This window comes from Sorex araneus, chromosome X (assembly GCF_027595985.1).
Source record: "Sorex araneus isolate mSorAra2 chromosome X, mSorAra2.pri, whole genome shotgun sequence".
In the NCBI taxonomy this organism is placed as follows: domain Eukaryota; kingdom Metazoa; phylum Chordata; class Mammalia; order Eulipotyphla; family Soricidae; genus Sorex; species Sorex araneus.
In genome coordinates this window covers 67,694,768-67,707,753 of record NC_073313.1, presented here as the reverse complement: position 1 = coordinate 67,707,753, position 12,986 = coordinate 67,694,768, and the positions used below count along the sequence as shown (strand labels likewise).

Here is a 12,986-nt window from a genome sequence, read left to right as displayed (position 1 = left end):
TTAGTGTTCCAATTAATTTTGGGAGGGAGTGGATGGAAAGGCTGGACTACACCCATAGGTTCTCAGGCTTGATGCTTGGATCTGTGCTCAGAAATGTCCCCTAGCATTGCTTAGTGATCATATACATATATGTTTGTGTGTGCCCTTCACTAAACCGTGATTTATGGAAGACTGGAGTTTATTAATTCGATATAGCCCCTGTAAATCATTTGTCATTTTTATTACATAAAAAAGTGACATCGAAGGGTAGATATAGTATGAGTGACCCTATAGTCCAGGATCTGGGCTTTGGTATGTTCCATTATCTATACATACTTTATTAACTAATTTCCCATTATAAAATTTCAATTGAATATTTTTCTTCAATGTTTCCGCCATATAGTTACTTTCCTGTTTTCACTAGAACTGAGCAATCAGTGACATGTATGGAAACTGGGAAAACCAGTCACATTATGAACATATTTGAATTTTCATTTCCCTCCCTTCCATATATGCTACCCTCTGCTAATATCATTCAATTAATTGAAATTACTGAATGGACAGATGTTTTATTTTTGTTCATTTCAAGAGTATTGACAAATTATATGATAGTGTGGAGACATAATCGAGATACTAGTGAGAGCACATTTTTTTAATTATTTGTCCTTTATGAAATAACATTTGTGACTGTTTGCCCTTGGCACTCATTTACCCCTGTTAATGGAAATGCTGTATAGCAATGAATACATTTGTAACTTTTTGTCTCCTAATTTTGGGACAGTCATTGTTATGTGGTCACACATAAACTCATGCCAAGGGGATGAGGTCATATGCTTGAACATATTCATTTTTTTTAATTTAAACTTTTGTCTTCCTCAGCCAGGGAGTTCAAATCATTTAGTACTGACCTAGTTGTTTGGTTGCTGATATATTTAATGCTATGTTTCATTTCAACTTTTTGACTGTAATGGTTTCAAGGGCAATGAATATTCTTATGCCTTTCCATAGTGATATATTTATAAATTTGTAAGAGCATAAATCATGTTTTATATATCATAGCACACTATATAATAAGAATAAATACAATTTTATTCTTTATTAAATATATAACATCTTCTAGGTGCTTGCATCTTTGATTGAATTCAGTTTTAAAAGTATATCTGTAAGGTAAGAATTATCCATATCTCACAGATATGGATACTGAAGCTTACAGAATGAAGTAGCTTACTTAAGATCACATAGTTATGTCCAGGATTAGAAATGCATCTCACTGATGTCAAGACCTGTGCTTATAGTATCAGTAGTGTAATTATTTTCCTCATAGACTTTCTTAAATCATTCTCATGCAAGTGCTTTACAAAGTTTATAAATACAAAATCAAGGTTCAAGAGATAGTACAAAGAGTATGGTGCTTGCCTTGCATAAGGCTGATCCCAGTACTATCCCTGGTGCCACCTATGGTCCTCTGAACATCAGCCAGAGTGATTTCTGAGCAAAGAACTAAGAGTAATTACCAAGTACAGCCAGGTGTGGCTTCCAAACAAAAACAAACAAGAAGGACAAAATTAGAACTCTGTTGAAGCAAGGAGTCAAAGTGTCCTTTGGCTGTGCCTTTCTCACTTTCTGTCATGAAACATGTCCACAGAGTAGGATTCACCAGAGTTCTAGACTAAGAACGTGGAAAACCCTTCACTGTTCATTGTTATCCCCTTACCATATCCAATTATTATTTGTGTGAGGTAGATTGTAGTGGAATCATGAAACCACATCATATTCTTGTCACACATCCCTTAGGAAGAAAAATTTTTTTATGAGTTTCTATGCAACTGCTTTAGTGAAGAGCTCTAGGTAAATCATGATCCTTTGAATAGCAATGAAGGTTTTGTTTCCATTAGCAGGGATTTCATGAAAAAATAATATTTGCATTTCTCAGTAATGAGGAATACCTGGATGAACCATTGATAAATGGTTATTCTTTGCAAATTAAATTTGGTTGATTGCAGAAACAGGCAATATATATATATATACATATATATATACACACACACACACATATATATATATATGAATAAGCTGCTTTACAAAACAAAAAGCAAAATTATCAAAATTATGGCAGCAGTTATGATGTGTTCTGTATTTGATACTGAATACTGAAACTATGGGGATAGATTTCGGTCACCTTGAAATTAGTCTAAAACAGTAAAATCGGCTGTTGAATATCAGGACTGTGGCTCCAAAATTCTGGAATTACAACATCGGCTGTTGAATATCAGGACTGTGGCTCCAAAATTCTGGAATTACAACAAAGCATAAAATAATTAGAGTATGTACTTAGCATTCTAAACAGATGCTAAGGAAGATACATCATGGTCTAAATGGAACAAAGTTAAGTCCAGTTTCCAAAATTACATACCTTTTTTTATAAAATGATATTTAAAATCAAATGACATTATTTATACATGAATATAAATAATATCCCTTTGTAAAATCTCTGGGTATCTAGGGAGGCCCCAACGGCTCTCCCCCTTGCCGCCTGGGTTTCTTGGGCTGCTCTCCCAGCCAGGGCGGCCCGTGCCATGGGGCAGATGGAGAAAGAAATGAGGGCCAAACATGTTTGTTGATCAGCTGCCATTTATTCAATCTCTCCACTCTCCCATCTTACACACTCTTCCTTCCTAGCACCTCATTCCTTGATCCCAGCTCTCTGGATTCTCTCTCTGACTCTGACCTCTGGATTCCATCTCTGACTGCTTCTCCCCCCAAGAACTCCCTGACTCTCCTTTTCTGCCTCTCCCCACTAGTCTCTCTGCATTCCATCTTGTTCCCTGCTCTGTCTCCCAACAACTTTTCCTCTCTCAACCCCCAGCACTGAGGGTAGAGTCTACACCAAGTCAGGTGGCAAAATCAACATAAGAAAGCCCTTCCTTTGCTCCCTGGCAAATACCACTTAAGGTGTTTTCCTCCTTTCCTCAGTCCAATAACTTAATTAACATCTTAATTCTACTTCTTAATATTAGTTATTTTTGTATGGACATAGTAAGAGACATATTGAGGCTTGTAGGGCAGCTCTCCTGGGAACATCTTGCCACAGACTCAGACTACAGTGCTCAGGCCAGATTAAACATTCCTAACCATAGCAGAGTCTGAATCTAGCTATTATTTTTTGGATCATTACAGAATTTGCCCATGACCAAGATCTTAACTTATAGTTAACCATTATGGCACTTTGGCCAGGCCCATCTCGATGCCCCAGTAGCACATAGTCACCGCTTGCCCTGGGTCCATCCAGTCCCTTGTTGGGAACTTGCTTTTGGGGTGCTAGGAAGTAAAGACAGCTGAGGCTTAAGTGGACAGAACAGATGCCCAAGAGGAAAATATAATTTGGAGTTAATTAACTGTCATGTTACAAAAGCATAGCATTTACTGTCTTCTTGTGCCCATACAAAAAGGCCATTGCTCTGAATTAACTATGCAAAGGACTTAAGGAGAAGAGAAGAAACAATATTTACAAGTTAACAGAGCACAAAGAAAGAAGTTACAAATAAACACAGAGTAATGGGAGCACTGTTATGGGAGTAACCCAAATAAACCTAAGTTTCCTGTGGCAATGTTTTCCTACATTTCTTGTTGTATCTAACCAATGTGCCTTCAGGGAATTTGCTTGTGTTGACTCTCATTATGGTAAACAAAAGAAGGCAGAAAAATACTCATTTTGACTTGGATAAAACATAGAGAAAACAGTAAATTAAATACGATACATTTATAAACACTATATAAAATAATTTATACAATTATTTATATAATTAAATAATTATCCGATGACCTGATGGATCTATCACATCTTCCAGAAAGGCAATAGAGAGGATTATTCACGACTTCTACTCAGATCTCTTTAACAGCCATGTCCACTTGCCCACATACCAAATTCTGCAGGATGGATATGCCATTCCCAACGTCCTCCCTTCTAAAACCCCACATGCCGGTTCATTGGTAAAGACGCTTACAGCACCTGGTTCGGACAAGGTCAGACCCGAACACCTGAAGAATATGCCGCCAGTACTCATCAATACACTGGCTTGGCTCTTTACACACTACCTGTCCATATGCAAGGTTCGGTCTCAGTGGAAAACCAGTAGGACTGTTCTGTTGTACAAGAAGGGAGACATCCACGACATTGGCAATTATCACCCAATCTGCCTGCTGTCTGTTGTCTACAAATTGTTCACTCGTGTCATCCTGAATAGAATAGGCAGAACACTAGATGAAGGACAACCATGCGAGCAAGCCGGGTTTCGATGGGTATTCAGCACGATAGACCATATCCACACAGTGACCAAACTCATTGAAGTTTCTCGAGAGTTTAAGATGCCGCTCTGTCTAACGTTCATCAACTTAAAGAAGGCCTTCTATTCTGTTGAGACTGAAGCGGTCATCAAAGGCCTAGCCAAACAGGGCATTCAAACTCAGTATATCAAAGTCCTCCACAAGCGGGCTGGGGTGATTTCCTTGCACACTCTGCCGAGATGCGACCCGAGTGACCACATGTTTATTTGTACGGCCGCTCTGCTGCTGACGACCACGATCCGGAGGCCAGCTAAACTACTTTGGTTACCAGCAACTGCTTCCACCAGTGTCTCTAGATTGTGAACTAAGCCAGAGCACCATGCTGCCCTAGGAAGGGAAATGATGCAATTTCTAACATAAATCTCACTGGACTTAACTACTAAAGTAGCAAAATGCAGAAATCCTAAACCATGCGGCCGCAAGAGACTTCATATCTCTTCATTCTCAGCAATGGAAAACTAACTATCAAATGCTTCTTTGTCAGAAGGGCTGTTTTTTTTTAGGGGAAACTCCAACAACAATAGTGAATTTTGTGTTGAAATATGGAATGTAATCAAGGTAAGAGAAAATAAAGTGAAATTTATCAGCTATGCAAGTGGGGGCGGGGGTGGGGGGTGGGGGGTGGGAGGTATACTGGGTTTTTTGGTGGTGGAATATGGGCACTGGTGAAGGGATGGGTGTTCGAGCAGTGTATAACCGAGATAAGCCTGGAAACTGTAACTTTCCACATGGTGATTTAATTAAAAATAAAATAAAATAAAATAAAATAAAATAAAAATCCTCCATGAGCTGTATTGTGGATCCACCACCAGAATCTCACCATTCTACAAGGAAGTGATCATTGATGTAAAGAGAGGGGTGTGGCAGGGTGATACCATTTCACCGAAACTCTTCAGTGCCATCCTCGAGAACATCATGCGATGACTGGAATGGGAAGGAATGGGAATGAAGATAGATGGTCAGCAATAACACCACCTCTGCTTCACTGATGACATCATTCTCATAACACCAAACATTAACCAAGTGGCACAAATGTTGGCTGACTTCGACCGTGAGTGTAGAAATGTCAGATTGCAGCTGAATCTCAACAAGATGATGCACATGAAAAACAAACTAGTACCTGAAGCTCCATTTGCTCTCAATGGAACTGACATCTCCAAATACAGCTATGTGTACCTGGGTGGAGAAATCAACTTGAGGATGACTTGGTGCCAGAACTGTGCAGGAGGAAGAGAGCAGCATGGAATGCATTCAAGAGCGTCAAAGAAGTGGAAGAAAAACCTCTGACTCTGAGAACATTTTTTCGATTCCACCGTTCTTCCTGCACTAACATATGCCTCAGAGACCTGGGCCCTACGCAAGCAGGATGAGAATGCTATTAGGGTATCCCAAAGAGGAATTGAAAGAGCTATGCTAGGAGTATCACATCTCACTCAAGTGAGAGAAGGAATCCGGAGTTCTAACCTTCGTCGATGGTCAAAAATCAGGGATGCTGTCTTGTTTGCCAAGACATCAAAAATCAGATGGGCCAGTCATGTAATGCAATTCAGAGATGACCACTGGACTAGAACTGTTACTGACTGGATTCTACGGAATGTCAGAAGACCGCGTGGCCGCCCACCAAGTAGATGGTCAGATTTCTTTGTCAAATCCCTGAATGAACAGTTTTAGGCTCTTTCTGTTCCTGGACCAAGCAGATATCATTGGGCTGCACTAGCACATGACAGGGACAAATGGTGACATTACTAGCGCCCACTGGAGTAAATCAAAGATCAACGGGATGACAAGTGATACGACAAGTGAAGTGAAGAAGTGATATAAAATAATTACTCATACTTACCCTTATGAATCTGAAGAATCATTGCTTTTATGATGACAAACAAGTTTCTAATTTTCCTGAGTTACATTTTTCTCTTGAAAGTAGAGTTCTTTGATAATGAGCATAAAGTGTAATGGATTGTAGGTAATTTGTGAACAGAGTTTCCTCAATGAAGACATACAGATAGCCAAGAGGCATATGAGAAAAATGCTTGGCATCACTCATCATCAGGAAAATGCTAATATAAACAACAGGAAGATATCACCTCACAACAGTGAGACTGGCAAATATCACAATGATTAAAGACAGTAAGTGTTGGTGGGGATGTAGGGAAAGAAAGACCCTCATTCATTTGTGGTGGGAATGTTGACTGGCCCACTCATTTTGGAGAACAATTCAAACACTTCTCCAAAAAAATCTATGAATTAAAGAGCCAGATTACACCATGATTTCACCTCTCGACATTTTCACCATGGACCCAAAATCTCTCTTCAGAAAGGAAATTTGTGCTTCTATATTCATTGCAGGACTACTCACAATAGACAAAATCTGAAAATTGTCTAAGTGTACAAGCAAGAATAGTTGACTAGATAAAGAAAATATGGTATCTACGCACAGAGGAATACTACTCAGCTATAAGATTAAATCAAGCAATTCTTAGCTAGGAGGATGGATTTGAAGAATATAATGCTAAACAAAGTTAGTCAGAACTTCAAAACTTAGTCAGGAGAGGGCAGATACAAAATGATCTCCCTCGGCGCCCGTGCCCGCCCGTGGCAGCGGGACAGCTCGGAGCACCCCAGCCCCGCCGGGCAGGTCCCAGTCATTCACCCACCGCGCCTGAGGGGCGTGTCCTCTCGTTTGGGGGCGTGGCCTCAAAAGTGTGCCTGGCCTCTTTCCAGAGCGGCAGCCGCTAACGCGGCCGCAGATATTTTTCTTACCATTCCATGCATTGTCCTTTGGCCACAATTGATAGAACCCATTCCTCCGAAGAACTCCCTGATCATCTTAGTTACTATATGTTAATACTCAACTAACCTAGCCTATCCGAACTTCACGAAAACTGTCAATGAACACATCAACTTGCACAGAAAAGTCCTTTGCCAAAAGAGCATAGCCCAAAATCTCCAGTTGAGGTTACTTTCAAGCTAACGAGAGCTCCAGATAGTAAAGCCCATAACAACATGAAGAAACAGAGAAAATCCCCACCACCAGGAGAGAGCCAAGAAAATATCTCACTAACCTCAGCAGCGACCCCCCAGAAATACACCCTCCTCTCAGATAAAGAATTCAGAGAGGAAATTGTGAGGATGGTTCACGAACTCAAAGTAACTATGGAACGAACATTCAATAAATTAAGGGAGGATATGGATGCAGCGTTGGAATGCTCCACCAAGATAATCCAGGAAGAAATGAGAGCAGAAATTTCAAAGCTACGAACAGAAGTCACACAACTAAAAGAATCAGTAGATGAAATGAAAAACTCCGTAGGAGCCCTCAATAGTAGAATGACTACAGCCGAAGACAGAATCAGTGAGCTTGAAGATGAGCTGCACAAAACATATAGACAACAGCAAATAATGGCAAAAGACCTCAAAATGGCTCTAGAGCGAGTTAGAGTCCTAGGGGATGACCTCAGGAGAAACAACATAAGAATCATGGGAGTGCTGGAACCACACGGAACCAATCCCAATGAAAAAAACACCATTAAAGACATCATTGCTAAAAAATTCCCAGAGCTAGAGAATGCGGACATCCAGATACAAGGAGTCCGAAGGGTGCCAGCTAAAAGGGACCCAAATAGAAAATCCCCAAGGCATATCATTGTCAGAATGATGGATGCCGTGGATAGAGACACAATACTGCAAGCAGCAAGATCAAAGAAGGAGATCATATACAAAGGCGCACCCCTTAGATTTACAGCAGACCTATCAGAAGAAACCCTCCAAGCCCTAAGACAATGGTGGGATATAGTGAAAAAACTTCATGAAATGAATGCCTCACCAAGAATACTCTACCCAGCTATACTCTCAGTTAAACTTGAAGGAACCATACACTATTTCATGGACAAGCAATAGCTCAGGAACTTCATAGACTCAAGACCAAATTTAAAAGAAGGACTCAAAGGGCTACTATAAGACAAGGAAAAAGACCTATAGAACAACAAACCCTACAGAAAAATGGCACAAAATCCCATGACAATAATTTCTCTTAATGTTAACGGGCTAAATGCACCAATCAAGAGGCACAGAGTGGCAAAATGGATTCGGAAACTAAACCCAACTTTCTTCTGCCTACAAGAAACACATATGAATAGCCATAAGAAACACAGACTAAAAATCAAAAGATGGAAAACAATCCTGCAAGCAAACAGCCCCCTCAAAAAAAAGCGGAGATGGCCATACTAGTATCCGATAGCATTGATTTCAGGCTGAAAAAGATCAGAAGGGACAGCAAAGGTCATTTTATATTCACCAAGGGATATGTACAACAGGAAGAAATCACACTCCTAAATGTATACGCACCTAATGAACGACCAGCTAAATACTTAAAAGAACTCCTAACAGAATTTAAGGAGGACATAACTAGAACCACGATAGTAGTTGGAGATTTCAACACTGCCTTATCACCTCTGGATAGATCGACAAGAACAACACTCAGCAAGGAAACGATGGCCCTGAAGGAAGAAATGGAGGAGACAGGGCTAATAGACCTATACAGGGCTATACACCCCAAAAAGAAAGAATACACATTCTTTTCCAGCGCACACGGAACGTTTTCCAAAATAGACCATGTTCTGGGCCACAAATTATACCTTAATAGAATTGGGAAGATAGAAATTGTATCAACTATCTTCTCAGACCATGATGCACTGAATATGGAAGTTAATCACGCACAGATGCGGAGAACCAAATCAAACACTTGGAAATTAAACAACTCACTATTGAACAATGAGTGGGTCACGGCGGAAATCAAGGAAGAAATCAAGAGATACCTCGAAACAAATGAGAATGAAGACACAAGCTACCAGAACCTATGGGACGCAGCTAAAGCTGTGTTAAGGGGAAAATTTATAGCTCTGCAAGCCTTCCTCAGAAAGGAAGAAAGGGCCTATATAGATAGCTTGACTTCGCAGCTCAAGATCTTAGAAGAGGAACAGCAAAAGGAACCCAAACCAGATCAAAGGAAAGAAATAATAAAACTTAGAGCAGAAATTAACGATATGGAAACCCGAAAAACAATCCGCAAGATGAATGAAACAAAGAGCTGGTTCTTCGAGAAAATAAGTAAGATTGATAAACCGCTAGCAAGACTCACAAAGAAAGAAAGAGAGAAAACCCTAATAAACCGAATCAGAAATGAAAAGGGGGACATCACAACAGAAACCAAGGAGATTCAAAGGATCATCAGAGACTACTTTGAAAGTCTGTATGCCACGAAACAAGAGAACCTAAAAGAAATGGATGAATTCCTTGACTCCTACAATCTCCCAAGACTGAGCCAAGAAGAAGTGAAATACCTGAATAGGCCCATAAATATCAAGGAAATCGAAACTGTAATCAAAAGTCTCCCCCAAAACAAAAGCCCAGGTCCAGACGGATTCACTGGCGAATTCTTCGAAATATTCAAAGAAGACTTGTTGCCAGTTCTCCTCAAGCTTTTCCAGGAAATCGAAAAGACCCTTCTGAACAGTTTCTACGAGGCACATATCTCCCTAATACCAAAAGCAAACAAAGACACCACTAAAAAGAAAACTATAGACCAATATCCTTGATGAACATCGATGTGAAGATTCTCAACAAAATACTAGCAAATAGAATCCAACAACTCATCAAAAAGATCATTCACCATGACCAAGTGGGATTCATCCCAGGGATGCAAGGATGGTTTAACATTCGGAAATCAATCAACATAATCCATCACATCAACAAAAGTAAAGATAAAAACCATATGATCATATCCATAGATGCAGAAAAAGCATTTCACAAGATCCAACACCCATTCATGATAAAAAGTCTCACCAAAATGGGTTTTTGAGGAACTTTTCTCAAGATAGTCAAAGCCATCTACCACGAACCTATGGAAAGCATTATCATCAATGGAGAAAAACTAAGGGCTTTTCCTCTAAGATCGGGGACAAGACAAGGATGTCCACTCTCACCAATTCTCTTTAATATAGTACTGGAAGTATTAGCAATAGCCATCAGGCAAGAAAAAGATATTAAGGGGATTCAGATTGGAAAGGAAGAAATCAAGCTCTCACTATTCGCAGACGATATGATACTATACCTAGAGAAACCTAAAAGCTCTAGTAAGAAACTCTTAGAAACAATTGACCTATACAGTAAAGTCTCAGGCTATAAAATCAATACCCAAAAATTCATGGCCTTCCTATATGCAAACAATGAGACAGAGGAAAGGGACATGAAAAAAGCAATCCCGTTCACAATTGTGCCCCAGAAAATCAAATACCTTGGAATCAGCTTAACTAAAGAAGTAAAGGACCTCTACAAAGAAAACTATAAAACGCTACTTCATGAAATAAAAGAGGACATGAGGAAATGGAAACATATCCCCTGCTCATGGATAGGGAGAATAAACATTGTCAAAATGGCAATACTCCCCAAAGCATTATACAGATTTAACGCGATCCCTATAGGGATACCCATGGCATTATTCAAAGAAACGGAGCAAGCAATCCTGAAATTTATATGGAACAATAAACACCCACGGATAGCTAAAACAATTCTTGGGAAAAAGATGATAGGAGGCATCACCCTCCCCAACCTTAAACTGTACTACAAAGCGGTAACAATTAAAACAGCGTGGTACTGGATCAAAGGCAGAACTGCAGACCAATGGAACAGGGTGGAATATCCCCACACACAACCTCAAATGTATGATCATATAATCTTTGCTAAAGGAGCAAGAGATGTGAAGTGGAGCAAGGAAAGTCTCTTTAACAAATGGTGCTGGCACAACTCGACAACCACATGCAAAAAATGGGCTTAGAACTCGATCTGACACAATGCACAAAAGTCAGATCAAAATGGATTAAAGACCTCAACATCAGACCACAAACCATAAGGTACATTGAAGACAAGGTCGCCAAAACCCTCCACGATATTGAAGATACAGTTATCTTCACAGATGACACGGAACAAAGCAATCTAGTAAAAACAGAGATCAACAAATGGGACTACATTAAACTAAAAAGCTTCTGCACCGCAAAAGATACAGCGACCAGAATACAAAGACTATCTACAGAATGGGAAAGGATATTTACACAATACCCATCAAATAAGGGGTTGACATCAAGGGTATATAAAGCACTGGTTGAACTCTACAAGAAGAAAACATCCAACCCCATCAAAAAATGGGGCGAAGAAATGAACAGAAACTTTACCAAGGAAGAGATACGAATGGCCAAAAGGCACATGAAAAAGTGCTCTACATCACTAATCATCAGAGAGATGCAGATCAAAACAACCATGAGATACCACCTCACACCACAGAGGCTAGCACACATCCAAAAGAACAAAAGCAACCGCTGTTGGAGAGGGTGTGGGGAGAAAGGGACCCTTCTACACTGCTGGTGGGAATGTCGGCTAGTTCAGCCCTTTTGGAAAACAATATGGACGATTCACAAAAAACTAGAGGTTGAGCTCCCATTTGACCCAGCAATACCACTGCTGGGAATATATCCCAGAAAAGCCAAAAAGTATAGTCGAAATGACATCTGCACTTATATGTTCATCGCAGCACTGTTTACAATAGCCAGAATCTGGAAAAAACCCGAGTGCCCTAGAACAGATGACTGGTTGAAGAAACTCTGGTACATCTATACAATGGAATACTATGCAGCTGTTAGAAAGAATGAGGTCATGATGTTTGCATATAAGTGGATCAGCATGGAAAGTATTATGCTAAGTGAAACGAGTCAGAAAGAGAGAGACAGACATAGGAAGATTGCACTCATCTGTGGACTATAGAATAATAGACTATAAGACTAACACCCAAGAATAGTAGAAATAATTACCAGGAGGTTGTCTCCATGGCTTGGAGGCTGGTCTCTCATTCTGGGCAACTCAGAGAAGGGAACACCAAGTAAAATGTGGTTGGAGGTCATTTGGGGGAAAGATGATGCGGGCCCAATATAGACTAGAGACTGAACACAATGGCCACTCAACATCTTTATTGCAAACCACAACACCTAATCAGAGAGAGAGAACAAAAGGGAATACCCTGCCATAGTGGCAGTGTGGGGTGGGGGGAGACAGGACTGGGGGGGGAGGGATGTTAGGTTTACTGGTGGTGGAGAATGGGCACTGGTGAAGGGATGGGTTATCAAACTTTGTAAGGGAGAAACATGAGCACAAAAATGTATAAATCTGTAACTGTACCCTCACGTTGACTCAATAATTAAAAATAAACTATTAAATTGAAAAAATAAAAATAAATTAAAAAAATAAAAGTTGTGAAAAAAAGAAATTTGCAAAAGAATTAAAACAAATAGAAGAAATTAATATTTCAAAATAAATCTACCTTGTTAAAAAAAACCAAAAAAACCAAAATGATCTCCCTCATATGTGGTATGAAAAGTGTAGGAAAACCAAGCTCTAAGGCAGCTTATAACTACTCATTAATAGGAAGCATATCACTGTAGGATGGACCAGGGGGTGAGGGGTGAACCTTGGGACAATGACAGAAAGAAGCTGACATTCTAATAGAGGATATGATGTTGAGATGTGGTGTTTGTTTTTTTGTTTGTTTGTTTGGGGTACTTTTGACATGAAAGTTTGCAATTCTTTTTTAACTTTTTAAAATTTTTAATGAATCACTG

General features: G+C 39.8%; 1 pseudogene; it reads left to right on the top strand.

Moving 5' to 3' along the window:
* The window catches only part of LOC129400130 (uncharacterized), a 30,159-nt pseudogene extending 25,812 nt beyond the window's left edge, over positions 1–4,347 (top strand).
* The last annotated feature ends 8,639 nt before the right edge of the window (positions 4,348–12,986 follow it).